At 41.5% G+C, this 22317-nt stretch overlaps 2 long non-coding RNA genes across 2 annotated transcripts in view; both read right to left on the reverse strand.

Moving 5' to 3' along the window:
• LOC136567634 (uncharacterized) overlaps nt 1-22317 on the reverse strand; it is a 39517-nt gene that overhangs the window by 12397 nt on the left and 4803 nt on the right. The window lies entirely within an intron of this gene.
• On the reverse strand, nt 14123-22294 carry LOC136567583 (uncharacterized). Its single transcript, XR_010785140.1, has 5 exons — nt 22142-22294; nt 18562-18651; nt 15960-16016; nt 14808-14927; nt 14123-14598 (listed from the first exon to the last, which is right to left on the reverse strand). It is a non-coding gene; the product is annotated as an uncharacterized lncRNA (long non-coding RNA).

Below are 22317 nucleotides of genomic sequence, written 5' to 3' on the forward strand. Positions count from 1 at the left end.
GTATTAGCTGCATGTTCATCCCAGGAGTGATAAATACAACATTAGATTGAAAAACAATTATTTTCCTTGCTTTTGGGCATGCAGTACCTTATTACCTAGACTCACTATTGTTTCAAATAATGCATTCTAAATTTTCACGTGCTTTGCACTTCTCATAAAAGCCTATAATGAGAGACAGGAAACCTGAGCAAAATGTGAAAGTCATTTCACTGTGTTACTGTTATTTTGTTCTTTTCTTTCTGCTGCCTCACTAGGCCAATTCTCAGAAATGACAAAGCAGAGACCAGAGGTTCCCATTTTTAGTGTTGGATGGCAGGTAAGAACAATCTGTCAAAACTGCAGACCGTGCCTGCCCAATACAGCATCCTTTGACGTTGAGGGGAGGTTCTAGATGGATTAGGGAGAAAAGAAGTTCATGTATTTTTCCTGGGATCCCACAACACCCACATTAAGAACCATGCTTGGAATCTGTATCTTCTGTGTCACAGGGCCTGGGGCTGTAGCAGGTTAGGTGCTGGGACACTACTGACAGGACTGTGCTGATTGTTTGGCACAGCCATGCTGAAAAAAATGAGTGGGGATTGTTAATAAATTGCCAAAAGTAATGTTAAAAACAGCCTGATTCATGTTTACAACTCTGAAGGGATGATTTTGAAACAGAGAGTTCTGCAAAGAGTTTGAGCACATAGGGGCAAAAGTATCCCCAAAAGCAATAGGTGGACCTTGGTGCAAGTTTTCCATGTTCCTACCAAGTCTTGTTGGATTTGTGCCAGCATCATGACAGCTTCTAACTGGAAACCCAAGGAGAGGAAAACCTCTCTGAGCTGCTCTGCGGTATAGCTCACACTCCTAATGGCACAGCAGCAGGTAAGAAACCCATCCTTAGAGCACTCTTGCAGACCCTCAGGTTTCCCAGCACATCTCTCAGCAGTGAGAGCCTAGCAATGGCTCATTCCTGCTCACCATCTGGGGGATTTGTGTGCTATAAGTGCAAGTCAACAAGAGAAAAAAATGAGTCTTCCAGTAAACAACAATAAAGGGAAAGTCTCTGAAGTGCAGTCTCAGAAAGACAGTCTCCTAGGCAGTCTTTAACAGTATTAAATGACTATATGGTTATTATTTATTCATTTCACTCTTCCTACAGGCAGCATCCCTCAAAGACAAGTATTCACCTATATGTATGAAAGCTTTTTGTCTTTGTTTTTCATATGCTTTGTCCTTTGCTTATTTTCTTTACCATTCTACTTTTTTCCAGATGAACCCAGGCTAGTGCTCTGGAGAGCTAGATAAGAATGGCAAAATTTGATAACAAAGGGATGAAAACACAAAACCTGAAAAGATGTGAACACAGGGATGCTGATTTCAACCTGCACTGATTGTACATTTTGGACAAACAGTAGCATACAGAGGACTTGTACTGAAGGTTTGGGATTTTCAGATGCCCTTAGCTGCCCAAAACTCACTGACTTTTGACTACAGTTTTTGCTGTTTAGTATTTTATAGGGATGTAAATATCCAGCAGATATATACATGACTTCCAGTCCAAAACAGGGATCTCAAGCAAGGTCTTAGTGGTCCCTGCCTCTGTTGTGCTAGTTGGGGTGGGGAACCAGTGTTTGCCATACCTAGTGGTTCATAAATCCAAGTTATTTCCAAATTATTAACCAGATATTTCGCTTGGCCTCTGCAACTTCTTAAAAAGCCTTCCTGCAGCAGTGAAACACAGTGAGCCAGAGGTGGGAATCTTGAGTTCTTGTTGCCCTCAGCATGTCTCTCCCATCCAGGGAGAACAGCAGTCCGCCAATCAAGCAATCCAGCACTTCACTCAGACTTGGGCATGTCCCTGAGAGGACTAAAAGGGTTGACAGGACAGTGCTAAAGGCATTTCTGCAAGAGTAGTTACTACTTGAGTCTTTTGGAAACCACAGCACACAGATAAATCAATCACAGACTAACCACAGCTGGCAGTAGATACATTCACACCTCATGAATGCAAGTGAATTGTCTTCTTGTTTTGTAATTCAGTTGTTTAGTCCCAAGATCAGTTTGCCAGTTTGAATCAGAGCAGATTTCTGTAACTCAGCACTGCATGTCTCAGCTCGAGTGAAACAAATGCTCCAATCTTCTTTGAACTTCTGAGTATTTTGACCTTCAGAACTTGTACCATGAATTTTTCAATTAACTAGCTCATAATTAAATCAACTGATTAAATAAAGTTTTAGTTGATAAAGTACCGCTATGCATTCAGATGGCACAGGAGTTTTAATGATATGTAGATTGTCCCTAAGAACAGCTCAGAAAGAGAATCCATCCTCCTACACAGCTTCATGGGTCCCTCCTGAGCACGCAGCCCCCTCGCTGCCCAGGCAGCCCACAAAAATGAAGCACAGTAGCCCTGGGGACAAGGATTCAAGGCACTTTGTCTCTGCCCTTGACTCCACAGTCCTGCTGGCCACACTGTTTCTGATACAAGCTGGGATGTCACTGGCCTTCTTGGCACTTGGGCACACGTTCAGCTGCTGTCAACCCGCACCCCCAGGCCCTTTTCCATTGGGCCCCTCTGCAACCACTGTGCCCCCAGCCTGTAACTGCTCAGGGTAGTTGTGACCCAGGTGCAGGGCCCAGCACTTAGATGCTCTTTGCTGGTTTTTTATTTGCCTTTTGAGCAAGAGATGCTGGTTTCTGCATAAGTAGACATCTTGTCTAAAATATCACAGATCCCATGAATTGCTCTCTTTAAAGGCATCAACCTCCAGAGTTCTCAGTCTTAGACGATCACTCGACACAGACAGCAGATGAAATAGGGTGGAAATTTTCCATGTAATTACTGCAGGTATACCAAGACCAGGCCACGCTGGTCCTCACTTGTGCAAAAAGAGCTTTCCATTGCATATGAACTTCAGCTGGCTTGGAATCACTACCAGACTGCACCAGGAAAAGCTGCTTGACTTAGAGGTGTCATTTGATGTATCCTTTCCCATCAATTAAAGGTCAGGACCATGACAAAACACAACAGAAAACATATCCTTGAACAATAGAAACAAAGTACTCAGTATTTTTCTAAAAGCTCTTTAGGCCAGTTCCTCAACACAAATCTTTCTTTCAGATGTAGGACTCTGTACAATATGAAACCATACCTACTGCTCAGAGTCTAAATTTAGATTCTCCTCAGAACTGAAACTACACCAGAGAAAAAAGCATTTAACAATGGTCTTTATTTAATTTGACATATCCCTCTTCAAATACTTCCCTTGCAAAATCCTTTTGTGCTCTTTTAAGTAGGACAACTTCTTTTCTTCATGTAATTCAAGTGTGGCATAAAGTGAGAGCTACCCATTTAGAAATACACACATGCACAAGTAGAAAGATAAGAGAAAACAAGTCTCAAACAACCAAACTGCTTAGTGTTGCAAGTGGAGAGTAAGAGGAAAGAGGAAAGAAGAGGGAAGAAAGTAAAAACACTAGAAAGAAAAAACATAGGGAAAGGAAAAAGTTGCAAAACATTTTGTTGGTTCTTAAGATGCATGTAATATTTACCACATTGTCAATATTTTGTCACTTCAAGTGATGAGTTTGGTTTGGTTTTGGGGAGTTATTTTTGTAGATCTGTCCTCTTGCATGCATGTCTTCTGTCAGTATTTCTTCTGTGTTTAGTTTCATTTTTGTAGAAATATACAAATGGGAGTAGGATTCACTGCTACTTCTACCCAAAATAATAGCTTCAAGTTTTGGACATGAGACCTCCCTCCTCTACTGTGCACTGTAGTGATGCTGGCAAAAGATAATAGGCTCAGAGGAATCAAAACCAGGCTTCTTAGAATCAAGCAAATGTGCTTAATAACAGAAGGCAACATAAATCCATAAAAGAATTCATACCCTGAAATGGCACTAAGCGGAATATTTTTTAAAACATTTTCAAGATGTATTACTAGATTTTTTAATTCCTCATCTGTGCCTATAACACATTTGTTTGATTTAGTGTCTAAAATAAACTTTTACTACTTTTATTCCTGCTAGCACTAAAACAATTAGCACAGCAAAGGGAAAGTGTATGAAACTCCCCACCAGCCCATCCACCGACACGTCTCTGAAGTGCATTCCCAGCTGAGTAGCCCAGTTTTGCCCTTGGCTTCATAGCTGCAGTTCTGTGCGTAAATGTCTCCTACTTGCTGGAAAGGGGATGCAGTTTTGGTCTGTGTTAGGAGAAAGAGACCACAGATCGATTTTCCAAAACTCTGGCAGGTTGGGATTGGGATATTGTGATGTGGGTGGATCTCAAGTGGGTGTTTAAACAAGAGATGAAAACAAGAGATGTCAGACACCACATAAGTCCTGAACAAGATACTCAAAAGGCAGATCATTAGGTGATGGTGCATATGGAAAGTGAGACCAAGGAATCAAAAAATGAGGAAAAGATCAGTTAATAGAGAGCAAAGAGACACAGGATTGCTCTACTGGAAAAAGGGAGGAGAAAAATTATGAGAGCAGCCCCAACAGGCTGGAGAAATTCGGAAGACCATGGTCAAAATCAGATTTCGACAAGAGAATGGCTGCTGGCAGCAGTCACAAGGGTGTGCAGTAGGGCTGGACAAGATCCTGATTAGAAAGAAGGACAACTGACCAGCTGTTCTTCATGGCACTGCCACAGTCACATTAGAGGCGATCAGGGATGGCTTCCAGGCGAAAATGCAGAAATGAATGAAAATACATGGGTCTTTCAGCAGGCAAAGAGCAAAGGCAGGACTCAAGAAGTAGGATGAGCTTGTGGGCCAGTACTATGAACAAGGTTCAGGGATGTGTGAGCCCCCAAAAAGGGGTTCACAGTGTGAGGACTACTCTCAGGAATGAACTCCCTGTGGAGAACTCTTAGGATTGCAGTTGTATAACTGATGAAAGCTTTAAACATGAAACAAAGGGGAGAGGGTTGGGATATTCAGTCTCCATGCCTGATTCTAATGCAAGGCAAAAAAAGGAAAATCAGATAAATGAGATTATTGTAATGGGTAATAGGACACGGAAGGGGAGAGGAATAGGCAGCAAGAGAATACGGGAATAATATTGAAGAGAAGAATAAATGTTTGTGTGATACATTTAATGAAATTTGCTATTTAAAACTGGATTAAAACAGAAAAAATCAAGAGAAATGCTGTGCATTAAGACCAGATACATATAGGAATGAGAATCTCTGGTGCAGAACAAAAGAAAAGCATATTACAAGAACAATAGAAACACATTGGAATAGTAATCTTGCCTCAAACACAGGCATTGAAAGATATGCATTATTTAAAAAAGAAGAAAAGGTAAAAGGCACTGAGGTAGCAATGCTCATTAACTGATGAAGTAGACTGAAAAGAAATAAGAATTGATTGCTTCAGTAAGACCCAGAAAAGAGGCTGAGTCAAAAATCACTTTTGGAAAGCCTGAAAAAGACAATCTATGGGAATTAAAATAGTGTCTGCCACTCCCTTTAATGGCTGGATTTTTTTATGGCTGGAGATCAGCATCTTGCTTCCAGAAACTAAGGAAACACATCATTAGAAGAATTTCAAATTTACCCTGCAGCAAGCAATGCTTCCAAATACAGTAGGACAAACTATCCTTGCATGAAAGGGACACATTTCTACAGCAAGCAGTCCCTGGCTCTAGAGCAACATCACATCAGCTACAGTTCTGATAAGCACCAAAACTTCAAGCTAGCTGCTTGTAGCATAGAAGTTTGGTCTAAATGACCATGAGTTGATTCAATCTTAAATAAGCAGAAGGACAGAAACAGGCCTAGACCCATGATCTATGATTGTGAACATAAAATATCCATCAAGACAGAAGGTAAAATCTTAAGACCTCTAGAATCTGAAAGTAGCAAGGATTTGACCTCAAAGGTACAAAAGATTCCAATTAATTTCCAACACTATCCCACCCTTGCTATATACAGCAAGGGGGAAAAATCATTGTGGAGGAGGACAAATATTCCCCCACAAAAAGGGATGAGAAAAGACACCAAAAGAAAGAGCTGATTAGCAAAGAAAAACTTACCTAATGTCAAAAAGTGCAAGACAGAAGTACAGATGTGTAAGACTCTGTGGGACATCCTGCCAAAGAAACACCTGGGACATACGCATCAAAAGAAATAAATGCATGGACAAACAAAGACAAATATTGCTGTTGGGGTGTTTTTCACTGGCCCTCTATTCCAGCAATCTCAGTGTAACTCAATTTTACAAGATCTGCTCAGCAAAAAGCAGCATGTCCCCTTCCAAGACAGACTGCAGCTGGCTTATGCTGGAAAGATCTGTGCAGTCTATGAGCCTACCCTGTCCCATGTCACTGCAAAGGAGTTCAGCATATCTGTTTTACTTTGCATGGCATTGCATGTGAGGAAGCGCTTCGTTCCACATCTTCAGTCTGGGCATTTACTTATCCAGATGTCAACAGGACCATAAACCATACCAAATCTGAGCATACCAAACTAATTTTGACTATAGGATCATATATTTTCCATAGTGAATCTTAGATGGCCTTGGAGAGAGTAGGCTTGGCAGAAGTGGGAGAGGAGCAAAACACAAGTAAAGAAAGGTGAAGAAATGTCCATATTGATTATCCCAGTAAAGGCATGTAGTGATAGGACAAAGGGTAATGGCTTTAAGCTGAAAGAGGGTAGGTTTAGATTAGATATTAGAAAGAAATTCTTTACTGTGAGGGTGGTAAAGCAGTGGATTAGGTTGCCCAGAGAACCTGTGGACATCCTCTTTCCTCCTTCAGTTTAGATGGGATTTTAAGCAACCTAGTCTTAATGGGAGGTATCCCTTCCCACAGCAGGGAGGTTGAAACAAGATGATCTTTAATATCTCTTCCAACCCAAACAATTCTATGATGCTTAAGAAAAGTAAGAACTTAAAGCTGGCCTTTGCAGAACAAATATGCAAACAGGAAGAGACAGCACAAATTTCCCAGAACACAATCCCAGCACTGTTCTGTAAGTGCAAACAGGAGAAATGACACACACTGAGAGTGACCATTAGCCCCTGTATTGTTTTGGGGCAGGGATGGTGTTTATACTGTGTTTGTACAGTGACTAAAGCAAGGAGACATAGAGCTTTGACACAGATTTCTGAATGCAGCTGGAATAAGTACAGAATTTTTTTTAAAGCACAGTTTTGGGCCTCAACTACTTTTCACACCAAGCTCAACAATGTGTAAGTGCAGCTGCCTCTATCACTGTGGAATGCAGGGTGCATTCAGACTTCCTCCTGGCAATTCAGAATCCATGGCCAAGTGCAAGAATCAAAATATGCCTGGCTGTAGCCAGGGCAAACGCCATCTAAGAACATCTTCTGTCACTATGGCATACCTGGTCTGTCTGGGAAGGATCTGGGATGATCTGTAAAGCCTGAGTCAGTTTTCCATGCTAAACTCTCTGGGGTTGGGGTTGGTGAAGGCACTAAAGAGCACCAGGCTCACTTAATGTGGTGGGCAGGAATTATTCAGGCAGTATCCCAGAGCTGAGAGCAGACCTGTGATCTCACTGAAAAGCAAATTATGTGGGCAGCAGTGATCTGCACTACTCATGCAATGCATGGCAGTCCTTTGCAATCCTATACCAGTCCTTTGATCTTGCCACTGCTACCTCCCAGTGCCACTGGGGTTTTCCCAGTCCATTTGCTCCTCCTACCACTGGTACACCTGTGCTAGAAATGGCTGCCCATTGTGTCACTACAACATGCTATAGTGTGTGACAAATATTCCAAATAACATCTGCCTAGAGAACCCAGAAATTCTTTTTTGGGGTAACAGAAACTTTTAAAAGCATTGGATGTCACACAGGGCATACACTTCCCCCAGTGTGAAAATAATGTGTGTGGCTCTGCTCCTTCAGGCGACTTCTTCGTGCATCAGGTAAATGATGAATTACCCTGTCAGTCAGAGCTCTTCCTTTCAGGGAGATAAAGAGCATGTGCCTGAATAGAAGTTACTTGGATTTAGCTGCCACACAGCCTCATGGATGGATGTGACAGGTTGCTTCTGTGGCACACAGTTATGGGAGATGACCCTTAGATTTGGTGTGGGATTCTGTGAAGTGCTGCAATACAGTGACCAGAAATAAAGTTCGGGCTTCTGAGCATCACCCAATCTAACCAGAAAGATTTTAAGCTTCTTGTCATCATGATATGACAGCCATGAGTTTAGTGAGCCTGGTACAACCAGGTTGGTCTATTGCCAAAATGCATTTACAGCATGTGGGTGCCTATGCCAAAGAGATTGGAGCATAAAGAAAAGACGCAAAAGTCCTACTTTATTTTTTACTGTACTGTCTAATAGATGCTCTGTCAAGTTATACATTTCTTGCTGTGACAAATTATTCCTCTTCTCCTGACAGGACCTCCAGCTGAGTCCGCTGTGCTCAATTAGGAGAAAATGCATATTTTAATCCACCCCATGGTGTAGTAACATTTCACTCTGTGGCCTTGGCAAAGGCATCGCTTAACTATTTCTGCAGTGGTTTCACATGCAGCACATTATTATAATGTCAGCAGCATTTCCGTCTGTTCTACTTTCCCTGGCAGTACTCCCCTAGGCATTGAGATGTGGACAATTAAAGACCACTTCATCATTTTGGAACCACTGATTTCCTTACCCTGATACAGTTCATCTCTACACATCAGCTGCTCCCACTGTCATAGCCATCTTTGCTTTCCCAGGCCACTGTGGTCTCTTGGTAAGCTGTTGTGACCACCCTACACTGACAGACTGGAAAAAGGTGATCCTATACCCTTTCCAAAACAATGCATCAGGTCTGTGTCCTCCTTGGTAGTCATTACCAGCTCCAGATCTCCTCTGATCTCTAGCAATGAATGGAGATCCCCTCATACACCCCTTAATCATAGAGTGCCCATATTATATGGAAAAATGCACCCTCTTTCCAAAAAGTCATCAGGACTTCTGTGAAATGTCTTCTAATTTTGTAGTCGCACTTGAAAACTACCCAGGCATGACTCAGAAGTCATGGAGAGTTGATGAGATGGGAATCCACATGACATTACTTTTATGGTGCAATATGGCTCTCTTCACTCTTTGCAGGGAAAACAAACAATTAAGGGTTATTTGTGGGGAAAAAACAATCCAGGGAGAGGAATAAGTTGCACAGGGGAAAAAAAAAAGAGGAAAGAAAAAAGTGGAACAGTCTTTGCAAGAAACCAGCATCTCTGTGGAACTATTCGGTCATGCTGGTAGATTCAGGATGAGGCCTGCCCAGATGGATGGCACTGCTCTGTTTTGACTGCTTCCATGCTAGTTTTGGCCCATTGAGTCTCAGAAACACTTCCAGAGAATTCCTTAATTTCAAATTCTGATTTTTAGCCTTCTAAAGTTTTTTACAGGATTTTCTCACTTGCTGTTGTCTTACCTGCAACCAGAGTTTTCATCATTAAAAAATCTTGTTTGCCCAGAACAAACTCAGAGTCCCTGATGTATTCAGTAGCCTGAAAATCCCATTAATTATTTGAAACCTCGGTTAGCTGAATTAATTCAGTGTCTTTGACTCAACTTGGATAACAAAGGTTTGACTGCATTTCTCTTTCTTTTATGTGAAGTGTGCTCTCTGGTACTACTTACCCTATTAAAAATATATCTTGCCTTTTAATCAGCACAAGCAAAACAAAGATAAGGCTGCTGAAAAGGGCTTTGAAAAGCAGTTAAAGTAGCAGAGGAATTATGTGCAAGTCTGTAGAGTATATTTATGGTTATAAAACGTCATATAAAAATTTAATTGGTACCTATGAAAGACACCAGCAGCTGTGTTGAGAGGGTTCTCTACAGAACAGCTCAGCAAGGCAGCAGTAGAACAAATGTTAATATTTTATACTTCTCAGTGTACTGGAAGCCTGTCCAGGAGCTCAATGGTTTAATGGCCAAACCAGCTTGGTCCTTAACTTCTCTAATGTGGCCAGCCAAGGTTGGCCAGGGAAAGAGATCAGTCTGATCAAACACCTCTGGTTAAAGTTTCAAGGCTTTGTGTTAGTACAGGTAGCCAAAGCAAGGAAACCAAGTCAGTTTGAGACTGGGATAGCTGTACTAAAAACCTCTCACATTCATCACAACGCATCTGCAAGTCAGCAGAGCCATCCCAGAGCTGTACCTCTGGTGGCTCTGGCACATGGGGGGCCATCTAGTCTGTTATAACTAGCTGGGTGATCCCACAACTCCTGAGGAAAACCTATTGGCAATTAGAGGCCTCTGGGGCATGCTAGCTCCCTCATTAGCAGCAAGTCCATGTAGCTACTTCAGATACAAAACCAGAGATATGTGCACAACACCCTGGACTTTCAGTAATAGCACCTAATTTCTGTGAGTGAGCACTGAGGTCTCACTTCTCATGACGAGCTGCTCATGCAGCACCACTGGTCATTTTGACACTGTGCATCTTTGTCACCTTCTGTGGTGGGTGTGCTGCACAGACTCTGCTACTGGAGAGCCAGCTCAGCCATTAACTCCTTTGAGATAGTTGCTATTGCATTTTATTGTAGCTCTGTGCTGGATCTGAAACAGTGCCTTAGCAATGAAAATCTCCCCATGAGATATGGCAATATCTCATTAGCAAAATTACTTTTTTCCAAGAGTGGTTTTTGTGTAAACATAAACCCCTTCATTTACAAAGAGAGCATTTCAGCAAATATCTCTTCTTCCTATTTTAATGTCATTTGCAAGAACATGTATTTTTTTCTTGTACCCATATGGAGAGGTGCAAGATCCTTCAGGAGCTCTCTGATGAGGTACATTTTTCCAGCAATGGTAAGTGCATACACAAATGTAATCTTGGTGTGACTTTTGTTTAGTTGTACTCCTATTGCTTAGCTTCTTTCTCTTACTCAGCTAGATTAATCCTAACCCTGTTGTTGCAGGATCTTATTGTATTGTCATATTACATGTCTCACACTGCAGAAAAGAGCAGAAAAGTCCTTCAAATAGGATTTATTTGAAGCAGGTACAACCTCCCTGGCTGCCCAGTACAGCCAGCCCAGACCACGTTCAGTCAGAGGCACTGGTCATCCCTCCAGAAACTTCAGCTGTTCCTTACACCCTAGCCCTTCTTTACACCCTACCCCTACTGGGAGATAATCAACACTTGATGTGATTTTGTTTTTTCTCTCTCTTGTTGTTTTTGTGGGGGTTTTTTTGGTTGGTTTTTTGGGTTTTTTTGGTTTGGTTTTTTTTTTTTTTGGGGGGGGGGTTTGGTTTTTTTTTGTTTGTTTTTTTTTTTTTTTGTTTGTTTGGTTTGGTTTGGTTTGGGTTTTTTTGTTTTGTTTTGGATTTTTGTGTGTGTGTGTGTGTGTTAGTTTGGTTGCTTGGTTGGTTGCTTGGTTGGTTGGTTTGGTTTTGTTTTGGGTTTTTTTGCAATCAAGGAACCCAGAAGAAGAAAAGAAGTTGAGGAATGGCTACAGGAAATTCAGTTAGGGAAACAATGACATATTGCTGAATAAAACCTTTCAGAAAAATAACTTTAGGGGTGAGAATTAAACAACCTTGAGTTGTTTTCACAAGCACAAAACAAGCAAGTTGGGGAGTTTGTGACCAGGCCTTGAAACAAGAATGCAGGAATGAGATTGATAAGGCAGGAGAAACTGGACAGGTAGCATTTACCCAATCCATATTGTCGAAATAGGATGGGGGAGTTAACTGAGACTGTAGCTCCTGCATAATTCACAGAAATGGGGAGTAGGACAAGGATGAGCTGAAACAAATACTGGCTGTGGAGCCCTTGTGCAACTGGTCAGGCCAGAGCACCAGCAGAAGACTGATGAACATCTGGGTGATTGGATGTGCTAGCAATCCAAGAGGCATAGGAATACTCCTCTCTGTCAAAAGTGACCATACAGAGATCCCTGTAACTCTGTGAGGCGTAGGACATAGATGTTCACCTCTTTTTCCCAGGCTAGATTTTCTTGCCCTATTATCACCAAGTTAAACTTGTATAAATTTATCTCAGATTCCCACCCCACTGGGAGTGCTGAAGCATTCAAATGCAAAAGTGAGACTTATTTGTACTTTCTTGGTGATAGATTTCTCAGTCTAGAAGACAGAAGAATGAGTAAAAACTCAGGTCAAAGCCTTGATCTGGCAAAGGAAATGTTTTCCAGCTGCAGCTAGGAGCTGCCAGTCTGCAACCAGCAAGCATTGAGGAAGCACTATGGCCATCCAGACATGAGAGAAAACTTCTTCTGCATGTGTCTCAGGGACAGAAGCACAGTGACAGCCAGTCATTCTGTAAGTGCTTCTATCACAGTTTTGGGACGTGGATGACAAATCAAACCACATTAAAAACCTGCAGATAATGAAACTAGTTGTGAGGTCAAAAAGGGCACATTAGTCCAGCCAGTGCCAGAGTTTAGGGTGAAATGCAGCACTCCTAATGCCAGCTCAGTGCCTTGTCAGAGCATGTTTTCTCAAACTCCCCTACCCAACCCTGAATGCGACAGCAGCACATTTGCATGCCACGTCCACTGCAGTGAGCCTCACCTTCAGGAAAAGGGTACCAGCTAATTATGAGCGAGCTCTCTGACGATCTGCTCATTTACAATTCCTCCCAAGCATGGGTTTGGGATCGTGTAATACGAGGCATAGTGCCGGCCACTCCAATAAGACAAATCAAGAGAGATGTGCAAATGAAGAGATGAGCATTTGTCCTTGAGGGAGGACGTTTAGCATACCTAGAAACACAACCATTTTTAAAATTAATTAATCCCCTTAAGGAATTGTGAGTGATGGATTAGAGACCTTAACTGGGGAAGCAGTCTGTGACACGGTGTGTGTTTGAAGAGGCACTGAAAAAGGATGTGAGTTTGCAGTCTCACGTGCTTAAGCAAAACCATCAGCCTCAGAGTGGAACATATTTATTGGCTGGGGAAGGAGAGGCTCAGGGGGACCCTCAGAGCTACATGCAAGCAGAGGAATATGTGTGGCACCTACTGCTGTCCAGCCAGCCAGCTGTGAGAGCAGCAGTGTGAAAAGAGGAGGGGGAAAGCTTAAAACATCACCAGGGAGGAATACAGCATGCAATGACATTTTAGAAACATATTCTTGGCTCTGAAAATGGTCTAGATAAGCAAGGTAGCAGACGATATGTAGATTTCTTATTTAAATGGAAAAGAACAGCAGGACATTGCTTCAGATGTGCTTCCTTACTAAATCTGCCTGCTAGTTTTTGAGTCTGAGTCATCTCTATCTTAGTATGCAATGTATTCCACCAAGTAATGAGATTTCTTTGAGTTTCCACTGTATTAGATTTCTCTGCACATCAAATATTTAATAAGAATTAGCATCCAGCCATCCTCCCTCCTCCCCTCCACAATAATGTTAACTTCTACTGAGACACCAACATTTTGCTATTCACAGTGCTGCTTTGAAGGGTAACTTAAAAAGCCCTGTATTTTTCCAAGGGATTTGCTCTGACCCTTTGCAAACACACAGTAATTAAGAAAAAGAATGACCAGCAGAAAAAGGTATGGCAAACTGAAGGTGTGCAAAGAGACTTCTCATTAGTCTTTGTGTCAGTTACAGTATCTGAGGAACAATTTCATAGCAATAACATATTTATTTGATGTGGCACAGATATCTGGGCTCACTGTTACGGATGGCATTTGCTCTTAATGCTTAAAGCACCTCTTTAACAAAATGGCACTCCATAAAAATTTAGTGTGTTCCTGCTGTAATTAAAAAGCCCTAGTCATTTTTGCATTTATGATATAAACTATAATAGCTGTAAAATCCCGCAATTAATTTGCGCCAACATTTCATACTTGAGAAATTCTCATTACAAATTTCATTACTTATTCACTTATCTGTAATTTGTCCTATATAACCTAAAGAATATTAACAAATTTAGAGTCACTTTTGCTCTATTAAAAGCTAAATAGAAAAGCCTTTCACCTAGCAAGCCAATTGTGATAACATTCTCAAGCCTGCTCCAAAATGGTGGTCAGGCTACACAAAAAGAGATATTCTTTATGAAGCACAAGCCATAAATGACTGGCTAAAGCCCTTTGTGATGAATCCCAAGCTGTTCCACTGCACCCTCATCAGTTTAAAAGCACTACAAAATTTGAGTGCCTTACAGTGTGCCTGTGAAGATGACCCACAGCTAAGGGCAGGACTGGCAATAAAGCAGCAAGAAAATGATGTCTCCAGACAAGAGTGACTATGCAGCATCCAAACAGAGGGATTTCTGTTCCCTCTTCAGTTTGCTTCCTGCTGATCACGGTGATAATTTGTACTCTGGATGTCTGCAGGACTTAGGGGGTTGTAAAATCTTGAGGAGCTCTGACACAAAGTCCCAGTTTCCCTACAAATAAGTGATGGTGGTACCAGAACAGGGCAAAAGGAAGGACCAGCAGGAGAGGGCTGCACACGTGGGACAACAGGATGGGGAGAGAAACTTCTGCTGCTCTGTAGTTTCTCCCACCTGCTGAATTCATACAGTGTGGCAGCAAAACCACCCAACTCCTCTCAAAATTTTGACCATATTTTCTTCATGGCTTTTTCTTCTCTGTCATCTCATGTCGGACCAGAACTCCAACCCAACAGATGCCAGAACTCCACTGAAAGCAACTGAAATAAAGAAAATTATGTCCAAGACTGCTGACAATCCCTTCCTCCATCCAAGTCCACTCCAACTTTCCCCAATTTCAAAACAGCATTTCCAAACATGCCTTTCATGAACTGTCACCCTCTCTGTTTATTTTAACTCATTTTTACCCAAAAGAGGATGCTTTACTCCTTTCCTAGTTCTTAACTATTCATAGGACAGTACCACTCACCTCACTCACTGTACTTGGGTTATTCTTGCCAAGTCTTGTGAATGATGGTAAAATACAATAGAAGTGACAATAGAAGCCAGGAGGGAGCAGACAGGAAATGTTGAAACTCAGATTGGTCGTCTGGCAAAAAAGAAATAAAGATATTTTCTTCCTCAGGATGCAAACTCCCCCCCAAAAAATAGCCCATTGAGCAATTTGCAATACAGTTGCAGTAGCACAAGCTTCAGGCATGTCCTGAGTGTTTTCTGATATGCTAAGAAGAAATAATTTATGATCTCCTAAAGAATAGGTAGGGTGAAACAACAGAAAATAAACTGGGATACCATCAACCTCATTTAACTGAGAACACTTAGAAAAGTACAAATACTAAGATTTGATACCAATGGGAAAAATGAACTACTGACTTTGCGTCTTGACTTTGCAAACATTATGAAATCCACTATAATCCATTATGCAAATTAGAGAGATGATATAGAAAACAAGGCCTAAAAACAAGTAGCTTCACCTCCCTGCAACAGAACAAAGCCTAGACATACGGGATCAGGACAGTGTCACTCTGTTTCCAAAAAACTAATTTCACAATGAACAGAGATTCAAATATGAGTACACATGGCTGTTCTATATAAAGACACACATCTATCCTCTCCATCCCAACAATATATAACACTATATTGGCATTTTACTAGCTTTTATACAACATTCATTTTATTTCAATCTGTAATTAACTTCCACAAAATTTAACTGTTAGACAGGAAATTACTATTCTAGCATAAATAATCTTGCTTCTGAAAATGGCAGCTTTAACACAATCAACAACACAATCCATATATGAAAGAAAATGGCATACTTATTAGCTTTGTGTGCTCCACATTTCATAGAATACTGTGGTGTAAATTGAAATTTTATATGATTTAATAAACTTATATGATATTCAAGTACCCAGATAACTCTAACAAACTGTACTCCTCTCTTAATCAGGGCTCTCTCTTACATGCGAGGCTCTCTTTCATTATCAAAGGCTTAGCTTAGCTTATGACAAACCAGACACTATTAAAGTACCTTCAGAAAAGTACATTAACAGCACCACAATCCTTCAAATATCCTCCCTTAATTCTGGAGGACAGTTGTTGTAAAGGGGAATATAAGACCTACCTTTCTTCCACCATGAATCAACTCTGCAGCAAGTTATCCAGCCTAATTTCCATTGGGCTGTACAGCAGAACAGTGGGAAAAACCAAATACACACAGTTACAGGCATGTGTGGGGATTTGCATCAAGATGACAGATACTAAAATGGAATAACAGAAAAATTTGGAAAGGAGAAAGGTTTATTTGGCCTCAAATCACTGGTTAGCTCAACAGATTATACACAAAATTTAAAGTTTCTTTGGTGCATTAGAGGCAATATATGATGCCATATGATGCTGTTATCTTTCAAAAACTTGCTGGCCCATCTAGACAAATGGTCCTCTGTAAAAAGAGGAATGATGCACAGGGCTTCTGGTTGTAACTAATTGTGTTCTCCTTAAAACCTGTGTAATGCATTGTGTGTACTGGGTACACACACACCACTCTGCAGCTGCCTTAAGAACAAAGACCATCAGTACTCTGACATGGCTATTTTTTATATGCTGGGTGCCATCACTTTTCTTGCCAGGATTATGACACCCTTGACATTCTTTCCTGTAGAATTAAAGGGTGCCTGGTAATTAGGGTCAATGTTTAGCCAGGTTATCTGCAAAAAAAGTATCAATGAAGGAATGATTCAGTCAGGCCACCACATTCCCTATAAGCCACCCTCAAGCATTTGCAAACAAGTCGAGTGAATGAAAGATGTTCCAGTTGCTTCCTTTGCTGCACAAAATGTCAGCAGAGCTATAAACAGGGGCTTTCAGAGGCAAAGGAATTGTCACTGGTTTTTGTTCTCTGCTTGTAAGTTTTAAACATGACCTTCCACCCTAGGCTTTTAATGTATTTTTTTACTCCAGAGTACAGACCATTGCCCCTAAATTCATGCCTGAAATACATTTTCTGTGTTTGCAACACTTTTAGAAATTATGTTTATGGAATATCCTTGGAAGAGAATGAACTCTTTATTCATAATACATAAGCTTTACATTTTTAATAACAGAATTAGACCTTCACTGATTTTATAACTATACTATTAGCCAACACACTCTGGTTTCAAATTAATTTGAAATAACTCACACAATGACTTTCTGCAGTCAGGATTGGAGAAGCATGGACTTTGAAGTAGGCAGAGTCTGTTAAATTAAGCAGTAATTGCAGCTCCTGCTAATGAAAGCAGGGAACATTTTCCCTATTCCTTTGCACATAGCCCAGATTTCTTCTGCGACGGCAGAATGGATGAGCTGCTGATCACCTTTCGCTAAAATCTGATTTCAGAAGTGACACAAAGGTCTCTGAATAAACTGCCTTTCTCAGTATATTTTCCCTGCTTATTGTATCATGCAAATAGGTCTCCTGCATAATGATAACGTAAATGAACACCAGCACAAATTCCATGCCACCTTCTCATTAAAGAGCCATGATCAACATTTTCCAGCCTCAGTAGGATCACATCCCACTGTGCTGAGATGCACAAACACACGTGACTGGAGACAGACCTCTGCAGATCTCCGTGACTTGCTGCTCCAAGGGAAGGAAGGCTTCCCTTCAGGACATGTGAGAGAGCTTTTCTGAGGGAAGATTACAATGTTTGCCAATCTCTGACATAACTAGGGCCTAGCTGTAGTGTTTAGGTGCTGCTATAATGTCATTATTTATTAAACAAGCCATATGAATCCATAGTGTATACACATGCTGGATTTCAAGACCAGTAAGAAACACACATGATTGTGGAACAAAAAGTATCTTTGGGAAAATAGTATTGGGATAATGTCTCAGTCACTGGATCCTAATAGTGTATGGAGGGGTTAATTTCAAAAGACACAGCATCTGCAAATAAAATGTTATATTATCTTGGAGTGGAAAAAACTCATGCCACCCTTCCCTCCAAAGTCTTCTAATATCTTAAATTTTCACAGGGCTTAATACTGCAGTACTGGACTCAAGAAATCCCAGCTACTTTTGAAAAGGCTACTACTGCAAACCTGTAGTAATATACCCAAAATCCAACAACATTATCCCCATATATCAGGGGAGGGAGTAGCAGAAGCTGTTTGCTTTGTTTGCATACTTCAGAATCATCTGCTTTCTTTCCTGCAAATGTTTCTGCAGCCAAGTCAAATAGACTGACACATGCTAAGAAAGGCCGCTGGTGCTGGGCAGTTTCTACCCAAGGAGGAGAAAATGTTCTTTACTTTTGAGGGCTGACAGGTCCTCATATGATAAACCTGTCAAAAGTGTTACCTAACATTGTTGTCTGCATTGCAATCTGTCTCCCAGTAACTCTGGGTCTGAGTAGCAGTAATAGAATTAATTATACTTCATTTTGCTGTCTTTAACAGTATTGACCAAATTTAAGAACAAATGAGAAGCGCTTATCAAGCTTGAAGAAAATAATCCATCAGTGGCACAATTTAAATTCTCTGCAGTTCTCTTATTAATCAAAGTAACACTTACTATCCTATCTTCACTTCCCATTAACAGTCATTAAGCACTGTTGCTGATTGAAGCAATTTCTTTAGGGATCTCAACCTCATTTTTAAGAGAACCTTCTACAGTGGAAAACAATATCATACAGGAACAGCGACTTCAAGAGAGGAAGAAGGTTCTTCAATCATGTTCTGACCTTGACGTTTCCCTGCAGCAGAAGTTCACTAAGTACACAACCAACATGCTCTAAACTTCTGACTTCTTTCTTCCAGCAGCACCAGTGCCCCTGTATTAATCAGGGAGGAAAACACCACTTCAAAAGATGGTTATAGCAAGCAGGATAAGTGTCTTTAATTATTGTACTGGCCTGCTTTGGTGATTATTATTTACAGAGTCTTTCCATACACATGGAACCAATAAACAAACAACAAGAAAAATAAAAACAAACAAACAAAATAACCCCTCCCCCCCCCCAAAAAAAAAAACAGCTTATTCTGTCATCTTACTGTCAACCCTCAGAGAAATCTAAGCTTTGATAAATCTCAAAGGTAATATATGGTACAGGAAAGATTTCTGATGTTGACTTTTTCTCCCTATTATAAACAATGTCACAGATTGATAGCTTTTGTTGGAATAAATGCAATTCTTCTCAGAGGAAACCTAGTACCTGGATGTAACACAAAGGGGCAGGGAAACGCCTGGGCTATAAGCACTGAGCTGCAGCAGCACAAATCAATATGTGTTCAGGGCTGGAGGTGCATTGTCTGAGCTCTACATTGTCCATCCTGGACTTGTAGGTGGGACATGATCACATGGGGTAGCAAAAAGATTTTTAAAAGCATTTAATGGTTCAGAGGGGTTCCTGTGACTCTTTGCACTCTCAAAGAGTTTATTTCTGTGGAGGGTGTTTTTATGGGTGCCTTGCTGTGGTGGTTTGACAGGAAATGTGTTTTTTGGGATGCTGTGTTTTTGGCCAATGGATATTCAGACTTTAATATTGGCATTTAACCTGGCCATTGGGACATGGACACGCCTCTGAGAACACGGGGTTAAAAGCAGAGCTCTCCCCTGGGAGGGTCCTCTTGGGTTTTCGGCGGGAAAGAGTTCGGGTCTCTGCCCCGGCCCAGCTGCTGGCTGGGCAGGGGGAGGGGAAAGCCATGAGGCCGAGAGAGGTAGGCCTGAGCCCGGGGGTGGAAGGGTGGAAGAGAGAGAGAGAGAGAGAGACCGGGAGGCATCGGGCAGCCCCCCCTGAGAGACACAGAGAGAGAGAGAGAAAGAGCCGCTGCCTGGGACTGTAACCTTGAAACTTGATAAACATGAGCCTGCGCCGGCAGCACGGCTGGGACGGAGAAGAAGGGGGGGGTTCAGCTGGCAACTTGTAGGAGCTTTTAACCCCTTTTTGGAGAATGAGAACTTTACAGAACATTGACCTCTCCTGGAAGATAGAGTGGAAGATGAGGAAGGAAATGGGCCAGTGTGAGAGAGGTCTGGGCGAGTGAGAGATAGTAGAAGAATAGAGAAGAATCCTAGTGGGAAGAGATGATGGAGTGGCTTTTGCTGGACTCTTTTTGTATAGCCATGGACAGAACCATGTTCCTTGTGATACAGAGACTGCATTCTAGGGGGAGGCAATGGCCTCAGAACCAAGAGGGTTCAGTGTTGATGCCCCTCGGCCCCAGGGGGTGAAAATATGGGGGGGACAGGTGTCCCAAAAGAGAGATTGTGGGGACAGGTGTCCCAAAAGAGAGATGGACAGACCCATGTTCCTTGTGATACAGAGACTGCTCAGTGTTGATGCCCCTCGGCCCCAGGGGGTGAAAAAATATGGGAGAGACAGGTGTCCCAAAGGAGAGATTGTGGAGACAGGTGTCCCAAAAGAGAGACTGTGCCTTTTTTTAGATCAGGACAGAGCATCCTTAAAAGACAACCCTAGAAGCAGTTCTAGTCCGTGTTCAGTAGTGAGAGCACTGGACATGAAAAAGAAGAAGTCACGATGGCAGATGTACTCCGGGCAGTGCCACGAGTAACACAGAAACACATGAAGCTTCAGCTGTGTTTCCAGGGGAAGCCCATGGCACAAAAAAGACTCCTCTCCTCTTGATGAACTGAAGATTGATTGTCTAAAAGGTGGTGCTAGACCGAGAGTTGGTGATTTGAAGAACCAAATGTATTGTGTTGGAAATTTGGTGGGGGGAGGAAGAAATGCACTTGTGAAGTTTTCATTTTCCCTGTGTGTGTGTTCCTTTTTATCTGTAGTTGTAGAGTAGTTAATAAAGTTCTGGTTCTTTTTTCCCTAAGTAAGAGCCTGCTTTGCTTATTCCTGGTCACATCTCACAGCAGAAACCAGAGAGAAGGTATCTTCATGAGGGCACTGGCATTGTGCCAGTGTCAAACCATGACACTTGCAAAGTCCTAAGTTTACTGATTTTACAAGTCTTCATCTTGTGCAATTGTCCCCCGACTCAGCACCTCCCAGAGTATTTCAGTTTCACTGCTTTAAACAGTTCTAGGGAAAATGGTACCTTTCCTAAACAGCACTGTGAGGCTGGAGAAATCAGGGCTAACCCTTATTTAAGCAATAGCAAAAATGCCAACCTGGTGTCATAACCAGGTTTATGTGCAAGGCAGATGTTCGTCACATCACAATTCAATTCAGAAAAGACATATTTCAAAGTCTGAAAAATGCACCTCACCATTTCCACATTTCTTTCAGAGAAGGGTTTTTATTGACTGGGCATTTTGTTACCCATCTGGCTCTTGGCCTTTAAACACAAATTTTTCTGACTGGTGGCCAAACCAAACCTAGTATCAGCCTTGTTTGACTCAAACCTCCACCATTCAAGAGCTCATAAGATTGATCATCAATGTTCACACTGTGAACTGTTTCCAAAGTTTCCCACCCATCATACTGAGTAACTGAGTTCACTTTATCCTTTCAGGGAAGAAAAATCCATCAGTGGTGCTAAATATAGAGTCATCGCTTCTGCTTAAGAAGCACTTGACCTGAAAATTAGTGACTGCCAGGGAATATTTTAGGGAATAATCACCAGATATCTGCATGGATCTCATTCTGTCAATGTCTCACTTGTCAAAAAACATGTTACTGGCCTGAGAGCCATTGGGTCTATCCTAGTGCAGCTATTTCATCCCCACTGCCACAGTCCTTCCACTTTGGGGAAAGAGAGAAAGAAGATAAAAGTTTGGCTGTGTGTTCTGCCTACTTTCCACATCCACTTGTGTTTACACTTTATGAAAGTACAATATGACCTTGGAATTTGGTGGCCAGACTGCATACTGATTTCATCCACATATAAACAGGTTGAGTATCAGGTTGGCAAAATTCAGTCTAAAATAAAGAGAAGAACTAAAGACTACTTAACTCCTATGCAGCTAATGACACAATTCCAGATCCCACTATATGAAATGTTAGACTAGATTTTGGATCAATGTAGTACCTACTTCCATTAAGCACTTTAAAAGGAAAACATCTTACCAAATGTCCCATTAGGCTGACAAATTTACAACACTATGAATTGAAAAACAGAATACAGCACTGTGTTCAGGGAGTATACTCTGTAGTATTTCTTCATCTATATGAAGAAGCTTGGATAGCCTATCACATACTTACTTTCTCACTATTTATCAGGTCCAGACATGTGTATTAAAGTAAATTAACAATCAATTGTTGAGTGAATTATGGCAACTGTAGTGGGACTGAATAGATGCTCATGGGAACATAGTACATTTAAGCTTCCATCTCTGCATATGCCACTTACCATTAATGCTAAAGATGATTTGGGGGAAAATCTTTTGCCATTTACTCTCATACAGAGGACATCTCCCTGCAAAACCCATGCTGTCGGGTGCGAACATTCAGCTCTATCCTTCAGTGGATCCATGTGGAGGCATAAAGCTGCGCTGGTAGAAAACCTAAGACTGTCTTGATGTACAT

The sequence above is a fragment of the Molothrus aeneus genome, chromosome 1, assembly GCF_037042795.1.
Source record: "Molothrus aeneus isolate 106 chromosome 1, BPBGC_Maene_1.0, whole genome shotgun sequence".
NCBI lineage: Eukaryota > Metazoa > Chordata > Aves > Passeriformes > Icteridae > Molothrus > Molothrus aeneus.